The following is a 27233-nucleotide window of genomic DNA, read 5'->3' on the forward strand; positions in this document are numbered from 1 at the left end:
ACACTCTTTCCCTCCGTTGCTTCAACCTCTCTTTCCAAAGGCAATTAATGTCTTTCATTGGAGGGAATCAGAGGCATAATGTGAGTAATGCAATTATAGGTGAGGTGGAGCCATGTGAACGAGAACAGCGCCAGGCGAGACAGACAGACAGACAGACAGACAGAGAACAGCGCCAGGCCAGACAGACAGACAGACAGACAGACAGACAGAGAACAGCGCCAGGCCAGTCAGACAGACAGACAGACAGACAGACAGACAGACAGACAGACAGAGAACAGCGCCAGGCAGACAGACAGACAGACAGACAGACAGACAGACAGACAGACAGACAGAGAACAGCGCCAGGCCAGACAGACAGACAGACAGACAGACAGAGAACAGCGCCAGGCCAGACAGACAGACAGACAGACAGACAGACAGAGAACAGCGCCAGGCCAGTCAGACAGACAGACAGACAGACAGACAGAAAGGAAGGAGCCATGTGAACGAGAACAGCGCCAGGCGAGACAGACAGACAGACAGACAGACAGACAGACAGACAGACAGATAGAGAACAGCGCCAGGCCAGACAGACAGACAGACAGAAAGGAAGGAAGGGAACACAAGTATCTTTAATGGAGGGCCATGGATGCTGCTTCTTGTTGACGTTTCAGGGAAGAACAAGAGAGTCGAGGGGAAAAGTCTCTCTACCGGCGTCTTCTCAGCCGATGATTAACCCATTACCACCTCACAACCACCTCAGAACCACGCTACAACATGTCTTCTAAAAGCCTAACAGTTTTCTGAAAAACGTATGTTGCTATATGTCAGCGGTGCTCAAACTTCTTCATGTCAAGGACCCCCACAATTGTGTGTATTTGTGTATTTGGTAGCTACCGACCCCCCCCCCCCCCATCTCAAAATATTTTGTTCCAGGGACCCCCAGAAGCAAAGATTTGAGTCAAAAATGTTCGCTTTAAAAAGAAGATGAAGATGAAGATGAAGATGTTTCAAACATTGCAGATCTACAAGCTCATAGCGCGGCACGAAGTGATGTGCTATGAGCTTGCACCTCTGCTATCTTTGAATAGCCATATAGTATAGCATGATGCTTAAAAGTGGTAAAGAAAATCTAAAATGACACAGACGCTTTCCCGGTTTGAATGGTTTAATTACTGTCAAATGATGGAAGCTCCTCACAATCAATCCCGCCGCGTCGAGGTGACGTTAATGTTGATATGCAATTATGCTCCATTGTTCCCCGACAGCAGATTGCGTGATATTGTTTGGTGACTCAGACGCCACCGCTGCCAAAAGCTTTAGCCCGTTTAGGCCTGACGTCGAAATAACAAAAAAAAAAGTCTTCTGAAAGAATATATATTCAAAGATGTTTTTGCCGCATTTTCACGATTTTTGAGTGGTGCAACCACTCCAAGGAACAGCAATGTCCGTGTCAACCTATGTGACTGTGTGACTATGTGTGTGACTATGAGTACCAGTAGGGGCAAAAGTGGCGCTGTTGTGCCAGAAACAGAGAGAGAGAGATAGTGCTGCACTGTTGCCTGCTAGAGAGAGAGAGGGGGGGGGGGGGGGGGGGGGAGGGGAGTTGCACCACTCAGTTCACACGGGTGTGATTTTCTAAAATAGCAGACCTACAAGCTCGTAGCGCGCCACTATGAGCTTGTAGGTCTGCTATTTTTCAATAGCTAAAGTATAACATAATGCTTAGTTAAAACACCAAAAAGGGGTTCCCGTTCAGAAAGGGTTAGAAGCTTTAGAAGCTTTTTTTTTTTTTTGTGCTTGCGGTTTGATTTTTGAAGCTGTTACTTTGAATTGTTTCTGAGTCAACGCGACCTGGGGGTGGGGAGATTTTTTTTGTTTTGTTTGTTTGATGATTGGCGGCCGACAGACAGCTCTGATTGTTGGAGGACACGCTGGAGGCACAAAGAGACCAGGCTGCTCCTCATAATCAAGCAATAATATCTCAAAGCAATGCAAATCATGCACGGTATTATGGTATAGCATCCGTTGTGTTATGTATGTGACAGACAGAGACAAACTCATTCACGGTATAGCACCCGTTGTGTTGTGTATGTATGTGACAGACAGACATAGACAAACTCATTCATTCAGGAAACGCCACTGTGCGCGCCGCGGCCACTGATTTCTCCACTTGCATCAGAAAAAAAGAAAAGGGAGAGGCGGGAGGTAGGCGCAACTTGGACACTCAGGCATGAAGGAAGCATGAGTTCAAGTCCGTTGCTCTCCCCATGTCCCCCATATATGGGGACTATAGGTTGGCGGAGGGTGTAGAGCCCAGGATCACATTAGATAATTGACAGTGAAAAATGGGTTACGAAATCGTGGGATAAAAATTATTAGTAAAAAAAAAAAGAATGAGTACTTGTATCGTGCAGGTACGGCATATTTTGGGTGGAGGGTAGGGGGGGGGGGGGGGTTGTTGGTCTGGGCATAAGAAGAACAGTTGGAAGAGCTGCGTGGGTGGAGGGAAAAAACATAATTTAGCCCAGCCGGAGCGGCAGGTTAACTGAATACTAAACTCGTTAGGTTATACGCCGTTATACCCCAAAACGAATTCTGTCACTGTAACGTCGTTATTGTCGCTATTTCCGGTGAGGATATTTTAATGTAAGACAACAACAACAACAGGGGGTCTAGTTTAGATCCCTGTGGGACTCCGATCAACTAAGCATTATTCATAGGGGGTTTGTATTTAAAATAAGTGTTAAATATCTCTATGTTATGAATAGTAATCATTGCCATACAGTGGTTGTCTCCCTGTCTCTGCATCTCTACCTTTTTTGTTTTTGCCAAAAAATATCACTTCTGAACTTCTGAAGATTTTGGACCTTTTTGTATCGAAACCCTTATTTATCCTCGAAACGAGCATTGAGGTTAACCAGTGGTGTAGTCCAGGGGTTCTCAACCCGTGGGTCGCGACCCCTCGGGGGGTCGCCAAATTATTTTAGGGGGTCCCCAAATTATTTAAAAAAAAAAAGAAAAAAAAAAAAGATTACAAAAAAAAAAAAAATCTGGATTTTTCAAAAATAGCAGACCTACAAGCTCGTAGCGCGCCACTCGGTGGCGCGCTATGAGCTTGTAGATCTGCTATTTTTCAATAGCTAAATTATAACAATGCTTAAAACACCAAAAGGGGTTCCCGCCCAAAATGGTTTAAGGTTATTGTAGCAGTCAATTTATATTGGGGGTCGGGAGGGGGCGGGGCGGGGGTCCCGAGACATTGCCAAAGCATTTCCGGGGGTCCCCGGCCAAAAACTTTGAGAACCCCTGGCGTAGTCGACCGTTATTCGCTGCATACGTAGTAGTTTTTTTGGGGGGAAAAGCGTACATAGGCCCTACTGACTGCTAATCATTTCATGCATTGACCACACCCCCAGCATAATGACCTATACGTGTGCATGTCGTGAAGGGAATAATTATGGTATACCGTCTTAAAAAACCTAGGCTACTTGCTTGCCCGGACCTATTTAATCCATTTAATCCATGTGCCCATCATTTATAGCGCCCGGACCACTTTTACCGGCGCACCGGAAGTTGGTGTGCATGTCTGTGTAGCAGCTAACTATAGCCACACCACTCTAGAGTCTATCGACAACAACGGGAGGTAATAATAAATCTATCGCGACTAGCGACTGGACCGCTGAGCGCCGTCTAACACAGGATCTTTTTTTCAGAATTAGACGGGATGATTTAGATCGGGAGTTATGATCGTTTTAAGATTTTCGTTTTCGTCCGCTAAACAGGCAGGGAACATTTTCGATGACGTGTCACTCTTGCGCGTCATCGAGGATTGGGCAACAAGCGCTCCTATAGGCTGTGGAGCGATGCGATCGGTTTTTGATATCATTAATCTCCGTCCTATTTATCAATCTCCGGCTTTATAGGCCCTACTGACTGCTAATCATTTCATGAATTGACCACACCCCAGCATAATGACCTATACGTGTGCATGTCGTGAAGGGAATAATTATGGTATACCGTCTTAAAAAAACTAGGCTACTTGCTTAGCACTGAGGTTAACCTTCAGTTGCAATGCTGTCGAGATTACACACACGCACGCACACACACATGCGCGCGTGCGCACACGCATCAGCAATTAACCCATTTAGGCCTGACGTCGAAATTTAAAAAATGTCTTCTAAATTACAGTTTTCTGAAATACTGTTTCTCTATCAGTGGTGCTCAATATTTCATGTCAAGGACCCCCAGAATTATGTGTATTTGGCCACCGACCCCCATCTGAAAATATGTTGTTCCAGAGACCTCCCCAGAAGCAAATATATGAGTTAAAAATGTTCGCTCTGAAAGAATATATACCGGTATTCAAAGATTTGCGCCACATTTTCATGATTTTTCAAAAATAGCAGACCTACAAGCTCGTAGCGCGCCACTCGGTGGCACGCTATGAGCTTGTAGATCTGCTATTTTTCAATAGCTAAATTATAACATAATGTTTAAAACACCAAAAGGGGTTCCCGCCCAAAATGGGTTAAGACGCATGCAGACACGACAAACACAGAAACGACAAAATACGACCAAAAACAGGCTGATTTCTAACGTGGGCTGAAACAGTGTCATCTCTGATTGCCGGCGCCCCCCCGGAGCCGTGCCGGCTGGCGTGCTGCTCGTAATCAAAGCTGTGGCGGAGCGGCGTGTCCCAGCGGAGACGGACGGGGAGTCGGGGACATCTGTTCCAATCGCCACTAAATCACTGCTCCCTCCGTTCTGTCAGGATCCAGGGGAAAACGCCCATATGGAAACGTGCTAGGTGAAATAAAAGTGTCAAAAAAGTTTAAGTGACAGATGTGACACCTCTATCGCCTGGTGTACAATATAGTTTGTCGTATGACGGGCGTGCGCACGACACTCCCGGATGACGGAGGCCTGTCCACTTAAACCGTTTTGCCCAACGCGTTGTGAGCGTGACGATCTGCTATTTTCCTGCGAAAAGCTTTCCCGTCGATACGGATGCTCGGGTTTAAGTGGTTGTTGTTCCAGGAAAGGAAGACGACGGGTTCTCACTGACAAAAAAGGTCCACCTTCCACGAGGGACGTGAGGTGTGGTGCCAAGTGGGCGATGTACTTACAGTAATGCAAAATAAACAAAATAACAAAAATGATGAATTGACCTTGATGCTATTAAAGTGATAGTAATAACAATAACTGTAACTTGAAGCCCAAACCACACCAGTCGCAACTCCCTGCAAGTCGTTGCACATCCTTGCATCAAAACAGTTTTAAGGTCAACCAACCGCACCAATATGCAACTCCTGGCAACTGGATAATGGTTGCAAGTAGTTGCATGTCGCGAGGAGTTGCATGGTAAATCATTGGTGCGCTTCTTAAAGTCATGTAAATTACACACAGTAACAAAAGTTCAGTCAGACAACTCACAAATAGATTTACCAATATCTATTACAGAATGAGTATACGTATATGTGTGCATATGATATTTGACTTAATGTTCGGCTCTGCTGGATTTTCTCCCCTGCTCGGCACGATTAAGCACCAACATAAAACATTAAGAGCAGGGAGATAGAAATACAATAAAACCCCCCATGGGGAAGGACAGATAGCAGAGCCCACTGGGAGGCGGTGGGAGCAAACAGGAGCATACCAACAGTCCTGGTGGTGGTGGGGAGGCGGTGGGAGCAAACAGGAGCATACCAACAGTCCTGGTGGTGGTGGGGAGGCGGTGGGAGCAAACAGGAGCATACCAACAGTCCTGGTGGTGGTGGGGAGGCGGTGGGAGCAAACAGGAGCATACCAACAGTCCTGGTGGTGGTGGGGAGGCGGTGGGAGCAAACAGGAGCATACCAACAGTCCTGGTGGTGGTGGGGAGGCGGTGGGAGCAAACAGGAGCATACCAACAGTCCTGGTGGTGGTGGGGAGGCGGTGGGAGCAAACAGGAGCATACCAACAGTCCTGGTGGTGGTGGGGAGGCGGTGGGAGCAAACAGGAGCATACCAACAGTCCTGGTGGTGGTGGGGAGGCGGTGGGAGCAAACAGGAGCATACCAACAGTCCTGGTGGTGGTGGGGAGGCGGTGGGAGCAAACAGGAGCATACCAACAGTCCTGGTGGTGGTGGGGAGGCGGTGGGAGCAAACAGGAGCATACCAACAGTCCTGGTGGTGGTGGGGAGGCGGTGGGAGCAAACAGGAGCATACCAACAGTCCTGGTGGTGGTGGGGAGGCGGTGGGAGCAAACAGGAGCATACCAACAGTCCTGGTGGTGGTGGGGAGGCGGTGGGAGCAAACAGGAGCATACCAACAGTCCTGGTGGTGGTGGGGAGGCGGTGGGAGCAAACAGGAGCATACCAACAGTCCGGGGGACAAATGACAGCAGGAGGATGACAGCAGGAAGGACAGAGACTGATGTGAGCTTAAATAACATGGCAATTGGTCAGCTGACTGCCACGTCAACGTAGGAATGAGCATGAGTGTAGTAAGTAGCCTTGCCGAGCAGCCATGAGGCCCATAGGGGCAGGAGCCTATCTCCTGTTTCTGTAGCGTGAGGCAGCTTGATGTACAAGTACACCCCCTGGACATGACGCTAGTATGTCGCAGGGACTTACCCTCAATCCAACCCTTGATGCTGAGTGTCAAGCAGGGAGGCACTGGGTCCCATTTTTAGAGTCTTTGGTATGACCCGGCCGGGGATCGAACCCCGACCTCCCAGTCTCAGGGCGGACACTCTAACCACAAGGCCACTGAGCTGGTCGAGCATGAGTGTAGTACCATGGTAATACGCAAACATATGCGCCCGTGGGCACGGCATGAACCCCCTCGAGTATATCTGACTGTTCTAACTCCGCAGGCTACGTCTCATTAGTGTACATAATAATTAAAACACCTTGAGATGGGCAGCGGTGGCCTAAGGGTTAGAGGAGCGCCCTTGTTGCCGAAAGGTTTCCGGTTCGATTCCCTGGGCGGGCAGGAAAAATTGGGTGGGGAAGTGATTGTCATCACTCACCCAACACCGCTGAAGTGCCCTTGAGCAAGGCACTGAACCCCCAACTGCTCCCCCTGGAGTTGCTTAGTGGCCAACAGTATAAGACTTTGGTTGTACTGGTCAGCTCCCAGGTTTTAATGTGTGTGTGTGTGTGTGTGTGTGTGTGTGTGTGTGTGTGTGTGTGCGTGTGTGTCTGTCTGTGTGTTTCTATGTGCAGGGCGTTGCTGAAAATGAGCACCTGTGCTCAGCTACTTCCCTGGGTAAATAAAGAATATATTAATAATATCAAAGTAAAACAGGGGTGTGGTGTATAAGCTATGGTGACGTCTGATGTAATATCTGGTGACATTTCCCCCTTACAACCTGTACATCAAGAATACAGAACATTGCATAGAAATGAAAGCCGACGACCTCCCCACCACCCCATGCTAATTCTGCAATCCCGCATATGTCCCAGATTCCATAATAAAAGACCACTCGCCCCAGCCCCCCCACCCCCCCCCCCCCCACTCTCTCCCCGCAGCTCTCCCCGCAGCTCTGATCTCAGTCTTTTAGGTTTCATTTGTAACTTTGGATTAGACTAATTAACACCATGATTAAATACAATGCAATTGTGATTTGTACAAGTTAGTCAGAGGTTTTGCCATCATTATAAAAGTTTATTTGCACATTATTTATAATGCCGTCGATGGCGCCCGAATCGGCGTGACCAGGAGGCACAACAATTATATGGACCATTTCCTCCACTATTTCCGTTTTCGATCTGAGACCGCCAGCAGCAGCTGCACTGAAAAACCACAGAGTTTCTCAACTCTGAGGCATTATTTTGGAGATGGGAGTCCGCACCGCAGACACAAATACACTACATATCATTTGGGGCATCCTTAGCCTCGGAAACCCAGACGTTTTTATTTCCAGGGAGAAAAAAAAAGTCTGGGTCCGAGTCCACTTCAATTCGGCATAGAGTAGCGCAAACATCACTCACTCTCTGCTGATTTCTGATCGTCTGCACCTTTGTTAAATTGACACACACACGCACACATGTACACACACACACTCCTCTCTCTCGCTTCTTTGTAATTAGTCTCATGTCGCGCAGCTGCGCATAGTTTCTCCCGGCAGATCCTGCCGGGAGAAACTATGCCATAAAAAGCATAGGTGAGTTCCAGGCTAGGGCATCATTGACATTAAAAAAAAGTTTGAGGACCAACTGCTCTCTGTAGCATTGGCATTTTATTGGATTGTGGATAACCTGAGGACACTAGGGCTGACCTCGATTAGTCGAATAGTCGACTAATCGATCGGAACGGGTCTCAGTCGACTGACAACCTCTCAGTCGATGTTCACCAAAAAAAAACAAAAAAAAAAACAGTCGGGACGATTTTTTTCTTTTGGGCCGGGTGGAAAACCCCCCCTCCGTTATAATGGTATGCTCCCAGTCCCCGCACCGCAGCATCGGGGAACACTCTGGCAGCCAGAGTAAAGGCTGGGAGGGACCGAGCCGAGGGAGGCTACTGTACTGTAGCCTACATGTTGTTTATGCTCCGGAGTCCAGACCCATGCAGTTTAATAATATACAGTCACAACAGAATGCACACTGCTGTCTCGTGTCTCATCACAATCCCAATGCGCCACCCGTGAAGTCGGGGGGGAAAATAAAAAACAGGCTGCTAGTGTTAGTGTAGGGTCGGGGATCGTTAGCTTAGCGCGTAGCTACTGATTCAACCCACTGATTGAACTTCATCTCCGCCTGTAATCTAGGTTATTTTTTTATTGACAACGTGAACGAACCCCGACACCAGCGCTGCAAAAATAGACAGATCTACAAGCTCTCAACGCGTAGCGAACGGCGCTGCAAAAACAGGCAGGGGGGGGGGGGGGTGTTCAGTCGACTATCAGTCGACTAACAGCAAATTTATTCATATTAATTTCGACTATACAAATCCTTAGTCGGGGACAGCCCTAGAGGACACACGCTTTAGAGAGTATGCACATGCATGATTTTCCCATCAGGACACGCCCCCCTCATCTAGACTGAGTGGCCACGCCCCCCTCATCTAGACTGAGTGACAACACATTGAGCAGCATGGAGTGTTGGAGTTTGGAAGCGCTCGTTGGAAATCACTCAACCGTCCTGCATACCACCTGTTTCTAAATGTCACATAATGCAGGAGGCAGCAAAATGAATGTGTTATTGAAAACAAGCACTTCCAAACTCTGACACTTAGAAAAATAATCAAATGCAGGGCATTTCTTGACAGAAAGTAGCTCATGACGTTTCTATGGTGGATTTTTATGAAACAAAAACTTTGCAGATAGAGGATAATTCAAGCTTTTCGTACAGCTGCAATGTTGGGTGAGTTTAACATTGTTTAATGCAATCAGACAGGACTTTTCTCTTTGGATGAATGGGCTAAAAATGTGACCCTAAAAATCTACAAAGTAACTCGTAACAAAAGCTCTCAAATAATTGCAGTGGAGTAAAAAGTAGCCTACAATATTTGCCTCTGACGTGTAGTGGAGTATTAAAAATTGGAAACACTCCAGTAATGTATAACAAATCCTCCAAAGTGTACTTAACCCATTTTGGGCGGGAACCCCTTTTGGTGTTCTAAGCATTACGTTATGCTTTAGCTATTGAAAAATAGCAGATCTACAAGCTCATAGCGCGCCACCAAGTGCCGCGCTACGAGCTTGTAGGTCTGCTGTTTTTGAAACGTCTTGAAAATGTGGCTCAAATCTTCGAATGTATATTCTTTCAGAGCGAACGTTTTAACTCAACATTTTGCTTCTGAGAGGTTCCTTCCTGGAACAACATATTTTCAGATGGGGGGGGTCGGCGGCCAATTACTTTTTGGGGTCCTTGACATGAAATAGTTTGAGAAACACTGACATAGAAACATGGGTTTTTTTCTGAAAACTGTCATGATTTAGAAGACATTTTGTAGAATCGTTGCCAGGTCTAAATGGGTTAAGTGCAGTTACTTTACGCCGCTGAGGCTGTGTTGTCTCTGTTTTTTGATTGCTGAGCCGTCATGGCAGCTATCAAAGGTCATGGCTCAGCTTCTGTCTCCCAGAGATATACAGTATACCACACAACGACACGTCTGTCTCCCAGAGATATACGGTATACCACGTCTGTCTCCCAGAGATATACGGTATACCAGCACGACGACACGTCTGTCTCCCAGAGATATACGGTATACCAGCACGACGACACGTCTGTCTCCCAGAGATATACGGTATACCAACACCACGACACGTCTGTCTCCCAGAGATATACGGTATACCGCACGACGACACGTCTGTCTCCCAGAGATATACGGTATACCACGTCTGTCTCCCAGAGATATACGGTATACCAGCACGACGACACGTCTGTCTCCCAGAGATATACGGTATACCGCACGACGACACGTCTGTCTCCCAGAGATATACGGTATACCACCACGACGACACGTCTGTCTCCCAGAGATATACGGTATACCACACGTCTCCCAGAGACATACGGTATACCAACACGACGACACGTCTGTCTCCCAGAGATATACGGTATACCAACACGACGACACGTCTGTCTCCCAGAGATATACGGTATACCACACGACGACACATCTGTCTCCCAGAGATATACGGTATACCACCACGACACGTCTGTCTCCCAGAGATATACGGTATACCACCACGACACGTCTGTCTCCCAGAGATATACGGTATACCAACACCACGACACGTCTGTCTCCCAGAGATATACGGTATACCACACGACGACACGTCTGTCTCCCAGAGATATACGGTATACCAACACGACGACACGTCTGTCTCCCAGAGATATACGGTATACCAACACGACGACACGTCTGTCTCCCAGAGATATACGGTATACCAACACCACGACACGTCTGTCTCCCAGAGATATACGGTATACCACACCACGACACGTCTGTCTCCCAGAGATATACAGTATACCAACACCACGACACGTCTGTCTCCCAGAGATATACGGTATACCACACGACGACACAGAGATATACGGTATACCAACACCACGACACGTCTGTCTCCCAGAGATATACGGTATACCACACGACGACACAGAGATATACGGTATACCAACACCACGACACGTCTGTCTCCCAGAGATATACGGTATACCACACCACGACACGTCTGTCTCCCAGAGATATACAGTATACCAACACCACGACACGTCTGTCTCCCAGAGATATACGGTATACCACACGACGACACAGAGATATACGGTATACCAACACCACGACACGTCTGTCTCCCAGAGATATACGGTATACCAACACCACGACACGTCTGTCTCCCAGAGATATACGGTATACCACACCACGACACGTCTGTCTCCCAGAGATATACGGTATACCAACACCACGACACGTCTGTCTCCCAGAGATATACGGTATACCAACACGACGACACGTCTGTCTCCCAGAGATATACGGTATACCAACACCACGACACGTCTGTCTCCCAGAGATATACGGTATACCAACACCACGACACGTCTGTCTCCCAGAGATATACGGTATACCAACACCACGACACGTCTGTCTCCCAGAGATATACGGTATACCAACACCACGACACGTCTGTCTCCCAGAGATATACGGTATACCAACACCACGACACGTCTGTCTCCCAGAGATATACGGTATACCACACCACGACACGTCTGTCTCCCAGAGATATACAGTATACCAACACCACGACACGTCTGTCTCCCAGAGACATACGGTATACCAACACCACGACACGTCTGTCTCCCAGAGATATACGGTATACCAACACCACGACACGTCTGTCTCCCAGAGATATACGGTATACCAACACAACGGCACGTCTGTCTCCCAGAGATATACGGTATACCGCACGACGACACGTCTGTCTCCCAGAGATATACGGTATACCAACACCACGACACGTCTGTCTCCCAGAGATATACGGTATACCACACGACGACACGTCTGTCTCCCAGAGATATACGGTATACCACACGACGACACGTCTGTCTCCCAGAGATATACGGTATACCAACACGACGACACAGAGATATACGGTATACCGCACGACGACACGTCTGTCTCCCAGAGATATACGGTATACCGCACGACGACACGTCTGTCTCCCAGAGATATACGGTATACCGCACGACGACACGTCTGTCTCCCAGAGATATACGGTATACCGCACGACGACACGTCTGTCTCCCAGAGATATACGGTATACCGCACGACGACACGTCTGTCTCCCAGAGATATACGGTATACCGCACGACGACACGTCTGTCTCACAGAGATATACGGTATACCAACACCACGACACAGAGATATACGGTATACCGCACGACGACACGTCTGTCTCACAGAGATATACGGTATACCACACGACGACACGTCTGTCTCCCAGAGATATACGGTATACCAACACCACGACACGTCTGTCTCCCAGAGATATACGGTATACCGCACGACGACACGTCTGTCTCCCAGAGATATACGGTATACCAACACCACGACACAGAGATATACGGTATACCGCACGACGACACGTCTGTCTCCCAGAGATATACGGTATACCAACACGACGACACAGAGCTTATCTCAGACGCTGCACTGCAGCCACTAAGTGCGCCTGGTGTTTGCAGATACTTTTTTGGACATGCTAAGATATCAAGCTAATATCTGATTCTGAGTGACGAACTATAAAGGGGTTGAGATCGGAGGAAGCAGCGTCTTCTTAACCCATTCTGACCTGAGATCAGATTCTAAAAATGTCTTCTACATCCTGACAGTTTTCTGAAAAAGCTATGTTTCTATGTCAGTGGTTCTTCGATTTTTCAAAGATAGCAGACCTACAAGCTCGTAGCGCGCCACTCAGCTTGTAGATCTGCTATTTTTCAATAGCTAAAGCATAACATAATGCTAACACCAAAAGGGGTTCCCGCCCAAAATGGGTTAAAATCCACGCGTTTGGAATCGCTTCAGATCTGAAACCACCCTACCGATATGCGGTATATCAGTCTGACTGATATTTTTCTTTTCTCTTCTTCCTATACGGCATTGGTATCAGCAGTTATATGCAGCCCGGATGTGATATAAAACATTAATTTATAATTAGTTAAATAGTCTCTCTCTCTCTCTCTCACTCACTCACTCACTCACTCACTCACTCACACCACACCTTTATAAAAACAAATTAAGTTTTGTGTTTTTTTAGTTGGGTAATATCTGATACTTCCGTGACCGTGGAGAGCAAAGGTCCGTTTCTCAGTGGATTTATCTATGAAGGTTAAAACACAAATGCCCCTCGCAAAAATCCGGGTAACATTTGTGAGAGCCCCAAATCCTGATGAACCTCTGCCCCAAATTTTCCATAACGGCCTGTTATAGCGCCACCAGAAGGCCGACTTTTGAAAAACAATTTTTTTGATATTACCTGTTGTTCCAGGGTGGAGACCTGTGCCCCGAGGGCCACTTTTTCTAGTTTGCTTATGCATTAAATATAAACTTCAATCAAATCTGGTTTTCAAAATTGATTTGAAGAGTTTTATGTTTATTTATTTTATTACGAAATATCATTCAAAAGATTTGTTATCGGTGGTCTAGCACCGGCCGGGCTCAACTGGAAACGTTTGATTTTGAGGTGTAGTTACATTTGAAGGGTCACAAGAATGGAAAAAGGTCCTTCCTTTCTTCACCCAGAACAATGTTGGCTTAGAAATTGTGGGGGGAAATCACTGCATCCAGTGCTTTTGAACTTGAACTTGATTTGTATTATATCATAAACCATGCATCTCCATATTTCAACTTATTATATTTCTCTTATACAAATTAACTTTTGCCACGCAAAGGCAGCAAAAATAGATATATTTTCTCTCTATTTTTGGTGAAAAGGTGCGTGCAAAGCCGGTGAAGTCCGTTGGTGTGTTTTTATAAATATTGAACCAATGACAAGCATTAACAAGAGCTTGTGACTTATTATGGATCTATACGGAACATATTCCCTGAAAAGTTTTTTTTTCTTTTTTTTTTCCATCCGAGGTTTCCGGGCCGACAGAGCCGATGTGCTGTGGTACAGGTCAGCTGCACTGGGACTCTGGGCTGTGGGCTTGAATCTATTAGAGTTCCATCAAAGTGTCAAAGTGAAAGTCAAGCTCCGTGGCTCAGCTGACGACATGAGACCAGAGGGCTGGTAACATGAAGGGGGGGGGGGGGGGGAGCTGGGCTGCTGGAGGATTCATGTGGTGTTGGAAAACTCGTGTCTCCAGCTTTTTGAGTGTTTTTCCGTCACGTAATGCCCTACTTTGACGTATAGGAGCGTGTCTCTGAAAAGGCGACAAGCTGGTGCTGCATGCTGTGCGCTTCATGTATAGGTCGGCTATTTCCGCTGTTTTCTGGAATTTGAAAAGTAACATTTATTTTTTAGTTTATGTTTTTTGTGACACATGAGGTTTCTATACCCGATAGTAGTCTAGGACCTAGCTAAGATATGTATGCACTTAATTTAGGAGAGAATATCGCAACTGTTCTTGACTAATATGACCGCCGCGAACAACTTGGGAACTGTGAACAATTCTCTATCCGGGTCGAAATACCCGAAAATGACCACGCCCTATTTAAAATGACCGCTAGTACAAACATGGCTCTATCTTCTAAACCGTTGGCGCTACAGATTTTCTGAGGTGCTCAAAATATTCAGAATACTCATGTTTGTTGAATCCGTGCCCGAACCAGCAACCCTCCGGGTCATCATAGTGGCCAACTCCAATATGGCCGCCAGTCCGCCACCTGAAAAAGGTTTTGTCTAGAACTTTTGAACCAGATGAGCTTTGAATGCAAACTTTGTGTCTAAATCATGTTTTTTGACAATTAGAAACATTTTGGAATGGTTATCTTTATGTGTCTGAACCTCTATTTAGCTTATTTGCTTATTACGAATACTGTATGGCCTATGAAAAAATGTTATGTAACATGAAGTTTCATCCAGATTTGAGTGTAGAGTTGTTGGAATAAGTTAAGATCAAACTGGAGGAAAGAAACAACCTCTATACAGATGCAATGTTATTGAAACAATAGAATAATGGCATAATAAGAGAATAATAATAATAATTTATGCTGGGCAGGTCTATCAAATTTTAACAGTGTGTTTAAATTAGAAACACGCGTGCACACACACACACACACACAGCATTTGCTCCGTCCTTTTGATTCCACAGGGAGAAGACTATTTGTTTTTGTCCTGATCATACAACTTCTATCCAGCTTTGCAGAACTTTCTTTGTGTTCAATAGGCCTACATGACTGTTGCATCCTCAAGGAGGATGGTGCAAGCTTTACTGGCATCTATAAGACTGGTCCAGTAAGGTTCCCAAATCTTACTCATGGAGTTAGTGACCAGCCCGATGTACTGGAATTTGGGATGTGGTGGCCTTTTGACAAGTTCAATCAATGTAGCCTGGGTAGGTGGAAGGTTCTAAAACCCACTGAGCAATAGACGGCTATTAGACGTGCGTCTAAAAATGCGATAAAAACGGCTAAAAATGTAAGTTTTTTTTAGACGTCTATTCTTAGATTAGACGTTGATTAGCGGTTGTTTAAACGTCTATATATAGACCGTCTATATATAGATTTCCATGTCCAAAGATTGGCGTATGGTCTTCGTCATATACAGCAAGAGCTGTAGCCATATAGAGTTTACATTGTTTTTTTCTCAAATGGTACCAAGTCAATGGTACCAAGTCCCTCTAGGACAGAGGTGCCCACACTTTTTGTACCTGAGGCAGCTTTAGAATAGCACCACTGGCATTACATAATAAGACAAACACACTTTCCTACATAGTCTGGCCAATCTTTGGAAATGGAAATCAGAGTTGATCTTTTCAGGCTCCAAGGTGAGAGTGACCAGGGTTTCTGTGAGATTCCTGCACTCCTTTTCCCATAGTCAGTGAAGGCAAATGTTGGTCAAACAATGGTAGCAAGAACCTTCCTCCTACCCAGGCTACATTGATTGAGCTTGTCTAAAGGCCACTTGCGCCCACTACATCCCAAATTTACATTGGGCTTGTCACTGACTCCAAGACTTGGATACCTTACTGGACTCATCTTGTCGATGCCACATCATGCCAGTAAAGCTTGCGCCATCCTCCTCCACTGAGGATGCAACAGTCATGTAGGCCTATTGGACACAAAGACAGTTCTGCAAAGCTGGAATCCGTTACATCTCGATATATAGAATTGTATGATCAGGACAAAAAAAGTCTTCTCACTGAGGAATCACAAGTTCACAACGTGTGTGTGTGTGTGTGTGTGTGTGTGTGTGTGTGTGTGTGTGTGTGTGTGTGTGTGTGTGTGTGTGTGTGTGTGTGTGTGTGTGTGTGTGTGTGTGTGTGTGTGTGTGTGTGTGATATAAACTTTGATACACGGCTTTGACTAATGCTCAGCATAATTTATTATGCTATTATTATGCTTTTATTATGCCATTATTCTATTGTTTCAATAACATTGCATCTGTATAGAGGTTGTTTCTTTCCTCCAGTTTGATCTTAAAGATGGAGTGCCACTATTTTTGTATTTTTTCATGTGTCCATGAGGTGACAGTACTTCATTAGACACCTTGGAGTCGTTTTTATGTGCAATGAAGTATTAACTTTGTATTTAGGGTTTCTTCCTGGAGGCTGAACCCTTGACAGTCATGAAATAAACAGTAATATAGTGACATCACACTATCAGTCCTCCCCTAACCCCTCCCCCTTTATCATACAACTACAGCTGTGGGTGTGGCTTCAGTTCCGGTGGATCACCACCCACCAGTAAACCAGGCACACTTAATGAACTGGTGGGCGTGTCCACATAAAAACATGATTTTTTTTGGGGGTGAAAAAATCGTGGCATCTTTAGCTTATCTTTAGCTTATTCCAACAACTCTACACTCATCAGAGTGCTCTAGATGGATTTAATGATAAATATGAGAATTCCAATGTGTTTCTATGCTCAAAAAGCACAAAATAGACGTTAAGTAACGGTAAGTAAAACTAATTGTCAGATAGTCGCCATCTTTGAAATATGCAAAATAGATGTTCAGCAACACCCAGTCATAAAGATAACCATTCCAACATGTTTCTAATTGTCAAAAAACATGATTTGAACACAATGTTTGCATTCATAGCTCATCAGGTTCAAAAGTTCTAGACAAAACCTTTTCAGGTGGCGGACTGGCGGCCATATTGGATTTGGCCACTATGATGACCCGGAGGGTTGCTGGCTCGGGGACGGATTCAACAAACATGAGTATTCTGAACATTTTGAGCACCTCAGAATATCTGTAGCTCCAACAGTTTAGAAGATAGAGCCATGTTTGAACTAGCGGTCATTTTAAAAGGGGCGTGGTCATTTTCGGGTATTTCGACCCGGATAGAGAATTGTTCACAGTTCCCACGTTGTTTGCGGCGGTCATATTAGTCAAGAACAGTTGCGATATTCTCTCCTAAATGAAGTGCATACATATCTTAGCTAGGTCCTCTACTATAGCGACCACATCCCAGCTGCTGTGACAAGGCAGAGGTGCAGCTACTGTGTAGTCTGACCATCTTATCTGGTGGACCGGTCATTCCCAAAGCTTTCAGATTTGATGTTAAAAAATGTATATTAGAACAAACGGAAAGGAGCACACAGCAGTAGTGGCGAGGTGCTGACCACAGGAGATAAAACTTTGACATAAGAAAAGAGGACGCACAGCTCGTAGTCACGATGCTATAGACGTTTTAATAAACCAACGTTTCGGCAAGCAGGTTGCCTTCTTCAGGGTATAAAATGAATATTGAAAAAAAAAAAAAAAAAAAAAAAATTGCAGGGCACGTAAAATTATCGCCAATTGTTTTGGGGAAAAAACATGGTTCAATACTCAAAGTCTATAAAATATATATATATAATATAAAATAGCAGGTTTACAAGCTCACAGAGTGCTATATCGCCATGTGCTGTAGCGCGGCACCGAGTGCCGCGCTACGAGCTTGTGTGAAGTGTGAACGTTCGAAAGTTTTTAACTCAAATCTTTGCTTCTGGTGCAGGTCCCTGGAACAACATATTTTCAGATGGGGGTCCGCGGCCAATTACATATATTTTTGGGGGTCCTTGACATGAAAATGTTTGAGAATGACTAAAACAGGGTTTTTTCAGAAAACTCAGGATTTAGAAGGCATTTGTAGAATCGTCTAAATGGGTTAATGTGAGTTGACTCTCCTCCCCCCCGCTGCAGCAGCCGTAGTCTGTGGGCACAATGCATCATGGGAGTTCACGTTTTGTTCTCTGTTGAATCAACAGTTCTGCAGACTGATGATGAAGAGCAGGTCCCAGTGGCGTCGTGTGGAGTCTTCTTCACCACACATTTGGTTATGATACATTAAGTTTTTTTGAGAGAGAATAACCCATTTAGGCCTGACGACGAACATTTAAAAAAAAAGTATTCTAAATCCTGACAGTTTTCTGAAATACCTTTGTTTCTATCTGTGTCAGTGGTGCTCAATATTTCATGTCAAGGATCCCAAAAATATATGTAATTGGCCACCAACAATATGTTGTTCCAGGGACCCCCCAGAAGCAAAGATTTGAGTTAAAAACGTTTGCTCTGAAAGAATATAATATTCGAAGATTTGCACATTTTCACGATTTTAAATAGCAGACCTACAAGCTCATAGCGCGGCACTCGGTGCCGCGCTATGAGCTTGTAGATCTGCTATTTTACAATAGCTAAAGCATAATGCTTAAAACACCAAAAAGGGTTTCCCGCCCAGAATGGGATAAATGGAGTGAATGGAATTGGGTTGGGCGGCGGCGGAGCCGAGCAGATTTATCTGCGCGGCGGCGGCGTTCTGATTCTGATGGCTACATCATGAACACACCCAGGGGAGTCTGGGAGTAATGAGGTTTTAGCAGCGACGGTCCGATGTGATTGATTGATGTATTGAGCACATCGCCACGGCATTGATCATGGTTCCCAGACAGACAGACAGACAGACAGCGGTGGTGGGAAAAAAAAGTACTCGCATGTTTTTACATAAAGAGATAGTTACCCCCCCCCCCCACACACACACACACACACACACACACACTTTAATTCATGCATATTTTGTTTTTCTTTTGTTTTTGTTGCATTCCTAAGCCAAATAATTTGGTGACCAGCAGTGTTTTCCTATATGGAGACACAAAGAGTCTAATTGTGTGTCTCCATATGGAGCTGGTCTCCATGGGACATGGGGTCAGTAATCAATATATATATTAAAAAAAAGAAAGAAATTAAAAAAAAACGTTTTGGGGTGAACTATCCCTAATTAAAAATGGCCACAGCATTGATCATGCTTCCCATGCAGACAGACAGCGAGGACGGGGAAGAAAAAAAATGCATATGATTTAGACTAGAGTGGCAGTCTGTCGGAGGCTTGTTAAAATGCTGTGGAACAATCCAAGCAACGCAGCTACGTATAGTCTTTGTTTCCCCCCTGAGGAAACCGGCGGGACATTTTGCCCTCACCTCAAGGTCCTTAATTTTCATAGCCGCCTCGGTGCAATCGGCCGCTGCAGGCGGTTGGGAACGGAAGGGAACGCCGGGCTCTTCATTATGAAACGGGCCCTCGTGGACCGCCCCCCACACTCCCCTGACCTCATGACGTTGTGCAGGAGAGCAGAGACCTCGGATTATAACGCTCATCCTTATTTCCCTCCCTTTGTCTTCCTGTGGAGATGCAGTCACAGATGTGCTCTAGTATGATCTATATCGTTGTCTTCCTGTGGAGATGCAGACACAGATGTGCTCTAGTATGATCTATATCGTTGTCTGTTATTAGGCAGAAACCTCTTAACGCCACATTCTAACTTTTTGTGTAAATTTACAGCCTACTTGTTTGTTTGATTGATTGATTTATCATTTTATTATGCAAACAGTACAGTGTGTGTATATATGTATATGTATATGTATATGTATATGTATAATGTATATATATATATATATATATATATATATATATATATATATATCCACTACAATAGATAACGTCTACAAGAATTAAACCCATGATTATTATCTTGTAACTTGATTTATTTAGAATTTTATTTGAACAAGTAAAATCAAATAATAGCCTGTAGTGCCGGCAGATAATTCCGTTGCTTTCAAGATTTCAGGCTTCGTTGTTGACTGTTTTATGACGGTCGGAAAAACCAGTTTGATTAGCCTGCCGCTGAGAGATATAATTTGACTTTAAATGTCAGAAAAAACTAAATGTGACACATTTGAATCATTTTAATTAGGCTCGTCACTCTTATGTTTTTATTCATTTATTTCATTTTTTTTTGCATGCGGGACAGAATGACTTGGTATAAAACCATATGGACGTCTGAGTCCTTCATATAACTGTGATGTTTGATATGAAATCCGACGCTTCATTGGAGCTGATCAGATCGTTCATCAAAGTGAACGCAATATTCAAACTTGTTGAAGTTTATGTTAACCCATTTTGTGCGGGAACCCCTTTTGGTGTTAGCATTATGTTATGCTTTAGCCATTGAAAAATAGCAGATCTACAAGCTCATAGCGCGCCACCGAGTGGCGCGCTACGAGCTTGTAGGTCTGCTATTTTTGAAAAATCGTGAAAATGTGGCACAAATCTTTGAATATATTCTTTCACAGCGAACGTTTTTACTCAAATCGTTGCTTCCGGGAGCGTCCCTGGAACAACATATTTTCAGATGGGGGTCGGTGGCCCAATTACATATCATTTTTGGGGTCCTTGACATGAAATATTGAGCACCACTGATACAGAAACATAAGGTATTTCAGAAAACTGTCAGGATGTAGAAGACATTTTTAGAATCTGATCTCAGGTCAGAATGGGTTAAGAGCGAGTGGCCAAAAGAACAGAGCCTTGTTAAGAAGACTTATTCCCAGCCAGCCAACAATTTGCAGCCCTGATGACGTGTCGTTTTTTCTCCCCTCTCGTTACTGCAATATTTATGTGCCACAAAGTGAACATGATTCACTTAAAATCTGAACAACAGTGGCATTATTTCTCGTGTGCCTCCTTCCACGAATAGTAATATCTGCCTTGTTGATTGTGGAGAGAGTTGCTGTTGCCGAGATGGAACTTGAGAGAGATGGAGAGCAGACCGCATCCAGCGCTTGTTAACCCATTCTGGGCGGGAACCCCCTTTTGGTGTTTTAAGTAAGCGTTATGTTATACTTTAGCTATTGAAAAATAGCAGATCTACAAGCTCGTAGCGCGCCACCGAGTGGCGCGCTACGAGTTTGTAGGTCTGCTATTTTTGAAAAATCGTGAAAATGTGCCTCAAATCTTTGAATATATATTCTTTCAGAGTTTCCGTTTTTAACTCAAATCTTTTCTTCTGGGGGGGTTCCTGGAAGAACATATTTTCAGACGGGGGTCGGCGGACAATTACAGCTAATTTTTGGGGACCTCGACATAGATATAGAAACATGAGGTTTTTCAGAAAAAAATACATTTTTTAAATTCCGACGTCAGGCCGAAATGTGTTAATAAGGAAGTTGAAAGGGGAAAAGAACGCTCACAGAGCTACTGTGTGCGTCGCTAGTGTGAGCGTAATGGCATCCCAGATTTACATGGCACAGTGTTTTCCAAGCCATCGAGACCCATTTCTGTGGGTCGTGAGTAAATATCCCTCTTTTTCACGTTTCCTATTCACTGTGTATTGTCAAAAAAATGTTTGTAGATCGGCAATTTTCACTATCTTTTAAATAGGCATTAGATGGTTAGGCCTAATTCATGTATTTTTGTAAGTTTGGTTCTTGAGCTTAAATGTTTTGGAACTTCCAGCCCGGGCCTGCATGGAACTTTATTTGATCACTGAGTGCCGCGCTACGAGCTTGAGATCTGCTATTTTTGAAAAATCGTGAAAATGTGGTGCAAATCGTTGAATATATATATTCTTTCAGAGCAAACGTTTTTAACTCAAATCTTTGCTTCTTGGTGGGTCACAGCAGGAACAACATATTTTGAGATGGGTCGGCGGCCAATTATATATATTTTTGGGGGTCCTTGACACAGTGACGTAGAGTCTGTGGGGGCCGGGGGGCCAGGGCCCCCATGAGGAATTGGACCAGGGATCTCGGCTCGGAACTAAACACTGTGAAACGTTTAAAAAGTGTTACAAATAAGTGTTTAGAACCTAAACGCTTGAGTTTAGTGTGATTTTGAAACATGGGCCCCCATGAGGATTATGAAAAGTATTCGTCCCTGCCTTGACATGAAAATGTTTGAGAACGACTGACATAGAAACATGGGTTTTTCAGAAAACTGTCAGGATTTAGAAGACATTTGTAGAATCGTCCTCAGATCTAAATGGGTTAATTTTTCTCAATAGCCGTTAGCTTCTGTTTTAGGCCACGCCTTTGCAAGCTTTTTTCTCGGAAACTAATGTGCTGTCCGTGGTGTTGACCAGATCGTCGATGTTCGGAGGTCTTTTCTGATTATACTGTGAGTGCGATGTGAACATTGGGGTTTTCTAGAGCAAGGATTGGCCTTATTTTAGCTCGATAGCATTAACGCTAATACTTTAGCAGGGACATAATTAAAATATATTTTCTTTAAATTTAAATTGGAAAAAGGGCTTCGTTAAGACCTCCATATTATTATGGTCAATGCCTGTGTGAAAAGTGGGAGCGATTGGTGCAGGTGGTGAGGAGATACGGCAGTTACAGTGACACACAGACACACATTCATTCATTCATTCAGACAGACAGACATTGGCTTAATTATAGTATGATGATTATTGTTATCATGTCATCCTCAACACGACTCCGTTGCATCTCTTGGCCGGTGGTGGTGGTGTGGCTTTTTGTCATTTCCTCACTCAAGGAAAACAAAACCTCTGAATTCCCCCGATGGTACCAAACTCCCACCGCAATAATCTCTGGGCCGATAGCTGAGAAAAAATGTGGAGCAGTTTTGTTATGTTTACAAAATGAATCTGTTTGAAAGAGAGCAATCTTTGCCCGCCGCAAACATTAATCAGTGTTGCCGAGTATTATGAGGACTTTGCGGGCGTGTTCTCTCTGTAAAGTCACTTGGAAAGTATTAGTTTGTATAGAGGGGCCCCTCGTGGACCTCGGCTCCATACAGAGAATATTTCAAATAATATTTCTATTTTTATTCTTTAAATGATAAGACAATTAGTTGATGTATTTAGGATTAAAGTGGTTACCGTAAACTGATTTTGATTTTATATTAACTCATTTTGCTGTGTGTGAGATCAGCTATTTGCAAATAGCTGATGTATTTAGGGTTAATATTTCTTTATGCTATATTAAGTAATTTTGCTGGGTACCCCATGTGTGTGTGTGTGTGTGTGTGTGTGCGTGTGTGCGTGTGTGTGCGTGTGTGCGTGTGCGCGTGCGCGCATGCGTGCGTGCGTGTGCGCGTGCGTAGATCATACTATAGGTCGCTTCATTTGGGCTTGCTTTCGTATAGAACTGTCCGCTTGTTTCTCTCAAAACCTGGCAACACTGTCACCGATGCGATGAAGGAACATGTAACAGAGCCCTGGGTTTAAATGCTTTCCATTGCAATATTTAATGTCATCCATCGTGTCCTTGGCATCATGTGCCTTTGGGCCATATTGCATATGTATTTCCCCTCCATAAGGCGTATTAAGGGCCATTGCATACTGTATGTATTTCACGTCCGTAAGGCGTAAGCACCCATACCTGACATGTTTTACAGCGTGTAAAATGACATTCTGCCTGTTTCTAGACTAACGACTAGCGCTAGTACCACCCCCACCATGACAGGAGGATACAGTCGGTGGCTGCAGTCGGGCAGAAACTTCTTATCTCCACATTACAACTTTTTGTGGTTTCTTTTGTGAATTTTAACCCATTTTGACCTGCGATCAGATTCTAAAAAATGTCTTCAACATCCTGACAGTTTTCTGTCTTAGAAACATAGCTTACTTAGCTATGTCTTAGCTTACTGTCACTCGAAAATAGCAGACCTAAAAGCGTTGTGAGTTTGTGGATACGTTATCTTCGTGACTTTCTTATTGTGACACCATTATACGACAAACCAGTGCATTCACAACCCCCCCCCCCCCCCCTCCCTCCCCCCTAAACAAACAAACACAAAATGCTGTAGTATGATCAAGTTAAAGGGGGCGTTAAAATGTACATGAAAAAAAAAACAGAATAAGTTAAACTATGGAGCTGATAAGACGTTGTCTAGTATCCAGCAGCAGGTACTGTATGATGAGTCATCAGTTCAGGGGCTGAACGGATGTCTGTCTTTATCAGGAGAATAATGTGACGCCGGGGCTGCCAGTCATTGTCCCAGTGCACCTTTAACCCATTCTGACCTGAGATCAGATTCTAAAAATGTCTGTTTGAAAATGACAGTTTTCTGATAAAGCTATGTTTCTATGTCAGTCGTTCTTCGATTTTTCAAAAATAGCAGACCTACAAGCTCATAGCGCGCCACTCGGTGGCGCGCTATGAGCTTGTAGATCTGCTATTTTTCAATAGCTAAAGCATAACATAATGCTAACACCAAAAGGGTTTCCCGCCCAAAATGGGCTTCTAAATCCTGACCGTTTTCTGAAATACCTATGTTTCTATGTCAGAGGTGCTCAATATTTCATGTCAAGGACCCCAAAAATTATATGTAATTGGCCCGGCCGACCCCCATCAGAAAATATGATGTTCTGGGACCAACAATTTCGCATTCGCTCTGAAAGAATATACATTCCAAGATTTGCGCCACATTTCGACGATGTGTTTAAAAAAAAATGGCAGATCTACAAGCTCATAGCGCGGCACTCGGTGCCGCGCTATGAGCTTGTAGATCTGCTATTTTTCAATAGCTAAAGTATATAACATAATGCTTAAAACACCAAAAGGGGTTCCCGCCCAGAGAGGGTTAATTAAAGAGAGAACATGAGATAGTATATGCGTGCCCCGTGGGGAGAGAGACACGACACCATTTCCTATTTCATTTTATAGCCGCTAGTATTTTATTATTTTTTTTGCAAAAGAACCTTCACCTGGCACCTCTACATGTCTCTGATCACAGGCAGCAGTCATTTGAGGGGAAAATTGAATTTTCTCTCACTCTCTCTCTCTCTCTCTCTCTCTCTCTCCCTCTCTCTCTCTCAGGATGTCTGCGTGACAAAAGCGGGACAGAAACGTCGTCCTCGTGTTGTGTTCTTTTTTTAGACACTGATCTGATCTGTCGTCCTTTTAAGACATTTAGGCCTGACGTCGAAAACATGTCTTTTTAAAATGTATTTTTTTCTGAAAAACCTCATGTTTCTGTATCAGTGGTGCTCAATATTTCATGTCAAGAACCCCAAAAATTATATGTAATATGCCTCCGGCCCCCATCTGAAAATATGTTGTTCCAGGGACCTCCCCAGAAGCAAAGATTTGAGTTAAAAACGTTTATTCCAAAAAAGAATAAAAAATATTTTTCCAAATGTGCGTCACATTTTCACGATTTAAAAAAAATAGCAGACCTACAAGCTCATAGCGCGCCACTCGGTGGCGCGCTATGAGCTTGTAGATCTGCTATTTTTCAATAGCTAAAGCATAACATAATGCTAACACCAAAAGGGGTTCCCGCCCAAACTGGGTTAAGACAGCGGGATGCCGGCTTCTGAAGTGTAGTTGCTTCTCCGGGCTGCTGGCAGGTTCCTGAATGTTGTTTAAACCGAACGGTTCTCAAAACATTTCATGCCACATTAATGTTTTATAATCTGAGATTATTATTGTTTTTTTTAGGGGTATTGTTAAAATGTTTCAAAAATATTAGATTAGGCCTTATGGGAATTGTCTTTTCAAGATTTAAAAAAAAAATAGCAGATCTATTAATAAGCTCACAACACATCGCATCACGTCGCCTATTTGAAAATAGCAAATAAAATATAGTTTTAAAGTGGTTAAACACGTATAAAGTTTCTTCTTGTGAAAAATCTGGCAGCACTGACAGTGGCATGACCAAGCGTTTTCCAACAGACTCTTCCTTGATACCCAAACAGATCATGGTGGTGTTGTGTGTGAGTGAGACCAAAGCCAGACTAATATCCGTTTGGTTTCCAGGCTACTCCCTGCCTGGACTGCTTCAATTACTGTATAATCAGTCGGACATTGTGGCACGCCAAAAATAGCTGATCTACAAGGTCACGAGTACGTGTGTGTGCGCGCGAGCCCTGCGAATTCTGGAGATATTGTAGATCTGCTACTTTTGCTATTTTTTTATTTGAATCCTGAAAAGTAACAGTTTTGGACATAAATGGGTTTCCAGTACATAAGGAGCGCAAACGCATGCACTATCACATGCACTACCACATGCACTATCACCATGGAAACATGAATTACACTGTATTATTAAAATACAGTTCACAGGACAGGATTTTGCACAACAATTAGAGACGATTAGTAGGCAAGAAAGCAAGGCTATTACAAGATGAGTAAAGATGGCTGCTTTAAAGTTTAAAGACATGAAAAGAGGCAATAGATCTACAGGAACTAAAATTGGACCTCTTAGAGTTCCCTTCAGGCACTGGTTCCCAAACACCCATTTGGGGGTCCCTTTTTGGTTTATTATTATTTCAAAACATTAAATAAAATAAAAAAGTGTAGATGTACTATTATTACTACTATTCAGGTCCCGGGAAAACGTCTAATTTTCCCACTGCCTTGAGGGTCCCTTTGGAGATTCAATTCAATTCAATTCAATTCAATTCAATTCAATTCAATTCAATTCAATTCAATTCAATTCAATTCAATTCAATTTTATTAAAGTATCAAATCACAACAAGTTGTCTCAAGACACTTTACAAACCAACAAAGATCCACCCAGAGCAAGCAATATTGCGACAGTGGTAACGAAAAACTCCCCTTTAGGACAGGGCGACTGTGGCTCAAGAGGTAGAGCAGGTCGTCCAATGATTCATGGGTCGGCGGTTCGAATACCGGCTCCTCCTGTCTACATGTCGAAGTGTCCTTGGGCAAGACACTGAACCCCAAATTGCTCCCGATGTGCTGGTTGGTACCTTGCATGGCTTCCGCCGCAATCGGTGTATGAATGTGTGTGTGTGAATGGGTGAATGTAATGCACAATCTATGTAAAGCGCCTTGGATAAAGGCTCTATATAAATGCACCATTTACCATTTAACATCAGGCAGAACTCGACTCTAAGGTGGGCGGCCGTTTGCCT

The sequence above is a fragment of the Electrona antarctica genome (assembly GCF_951216825.1).
Source record: "Electrona antarctica genome assembly, chromosome: 13".
Taxonomy (NCBI): Eukaryota; Metazoa; Chordata; class Actinopteri; order Myctophiformes; family Myctophidae; genus Electrona; species Electrona antarctica.